This window comes from Molothrus aeneus, unplaced genomic scaffold (genome assembly GCF_037042795.1).
Source record: "Molothrus aeneus isolate 106 unplaced genomic scaffold, BPBGC_Maene_1.0 scaffold_294, whole genome shotgun sequence".
Taxonomy (NCBI): domain Eukaryota; kingdom Metazoa; phylum Chordata; class Aves; order Passeriformes; family Icteridae; genus Molothrus; species Molothrus aeneus.
This window is the reverse complement of record NW_027098958.1, coordinates 42,067-44,361: the sequence shown is the minus strand read 5'-3', so window position 1 is coordinate 44,361 and position 2,295 is coordinate 42,067.

Genomic DNA, 2,295 nt, shown 5'->3' with positions numbered 1-2,295 from the left:
GGGCAGCCCGAGTTCTCGGCGGGGGCAGCTTTGCTCCCGGAGAAATCCTGCGCCGGCCCTCTTCCCCGTAAAGCCAAACTCACCCCCGCTGCGCGTCGACGTCCGTTCGCAGGAGGCACGCGGCACTCCAAGGGCGGCAAGAGTTCTCGGCGTCGGCAGCCGCGGTCCGTGAGAAATCGTTCTCTGCGGTTTTGGAGGCCGAATCGCAGTTTCGGCCACGGGCACACAGAGAGGAAAGACCGTTAATTTCCTTAGAAAGGAAAGTCTGGCAGTCCATGGTTTAAGGGGCAGACGAAGGGCTGTGTAGGGGAAGGAACTCCTCACAGGACCTTTCTTCACCTCAAGCCCACTCCAAGGTCTAGCAGCCCCCCGTGTGCCCAGCTGCTTTCAGAGGGTTACCCAGGCACACCCGCACAGGGAGCTGCTAGTCCAGAGGGGCTAACAGGGGCATCCCAAGGGTCCCTCCAGGAACTACGGTCGGAGCATCCAGCACGGACTAGGGAGCAGCCGGACCCACCCGGGCACGGAGCAACACTTTGAGAAAATGCCAAGGGAAGAGCCCTTTTGCCAAGGGGCAGCATCTGAGCAGGCCAGGCAGCATGTGGGGTTCCAGGAGAGGGCTTTCAACTTTCCCCTTTTACTGTGCCAGTCCCTCCCAGAGCCCCCAGGCCCTCCACAGCACTCCCAGAAAGGAGAGGGGTTATTAGGAGAAAAAGGGTTTAGAAAAAAGGGAAAAAGCTTCCTTTTCCTTTATTTTTTGTGTTCAAACTGGGAGGGACTCTGCTTCCCCTGCAATTTTAGTGGTCTCAGTTGAAAGAATCCCTGCCTTTTCTGTGCTGTTCGGGGTATTAATTGACAGGGAGTCCTCATTTTTGATTATTTTCCTGTTTAAGTAGAAGGGGAAAACCTTGACAATGTTTCTTATGGGTTTGAATTAAGGGTAGCCAGCCCCTTTTTGTTGTCCTGAGGCCTAAATTGAGGGAGAAGCCCAGCTATACCCTCCATCTTAAGAGTTTGAACTGAGGGAAAAATCCCTCTTTTTTCATCACTGGAGAGATTTAAAGAGAGAGAAAAACCTCTGGATTCCACTGGAGAGGAAAACCCCTCTTTTCCCAGTACTTAAGGAGAATAAATTAAAGGGCAGAAGCTATTTATTTGCCATTGTATTAGTTTCAGTAGAGGTAGCTGCCCCATTTCCTCTGTTTAAGGGGTTCACTGGAAGGAATCTCTGCTTTTTTCAGCATTTTAAGGGTTTAAAACTACATTTCAGGGCTCTTTTTTCTGTGCCATAGGACCAAGTATCTGAGAGCAGGGTAAGCCGGGCACGCACTTAACCCTTACACTGCCTGGGAAGTTTTTATTTTTCTTATTTTTACTTATAAAGTAGTTAGGCCTAATTAGAGGTCCCAAGGAGACTTAGACAATTTTCTCCACCCAGCTTAGTCACACGTGAAATACTACTTAATAGCCACTAAGGAATGATTAGGAAAGTTAACAGCAAATCACCCAATTTATCTAGTTATGCTGTCTAAACAGAAACTTTTATTTCTTACCAGTTTTGTACCCTTTTGCTCCAAATAGATGTTGCAAAAAAAAAAAGCACTGATATTTTTCTGGAGAGTTTTCTTCTATAACAAGCCCTCTACTCCCCTTGAAATCAAATTAGAAACGCCAAACACCTGCAGTCGCTCTGAGGGTTGTTATACCAGGTGGGATTCGCCCCCTCCCTTTTCCTGGGTGCCATGGGAACGAGAGGCGGGCACCATCAGGGGTATATTAACCCCAGCCTTTGCCCAGGGCCTTCATTCCCCCTCTGGGATGTGCTGGGATAAGAGCTCTCCTCTCATTTCAGGTAAGAGGCTCTTTCAGTTTACCTCAGCTTGTTTTCAGTAGGTGTTTCTGGGTATCTAAAGCAACAGAGGCTTTGAAGATACTGTGAAGAAAACAGCCTGGAATACAGCAAGTATTTAAGTTCACAATTTTGGGTTTTGTGTTTAGGGGTGGTAAAGTGCATTTGTAATTTCTGATTTTGTTCTGTTTTTTTTTTTTAGGAGAAGTGCAGCTTCCAGAGGCTGCAGGTTGTGTCAGCTACAACACTTTTTTCAGCAGATTCATCGTGTCCCAAGAGGCATCTGCCCAGTGTCTAAGATGATGTTTGAGATTGAGGCTTCAGGTGAGTTGAGGATTGTGACTAGGAGAGGGAGGCTGAGCAGGTATCCGGTTAGGAGTTATTGTTGGGGGCATGGGTATGAAGGCAGCAGGGTGAGAAAGGGTGCTTATTTGAGCCCCCCACCC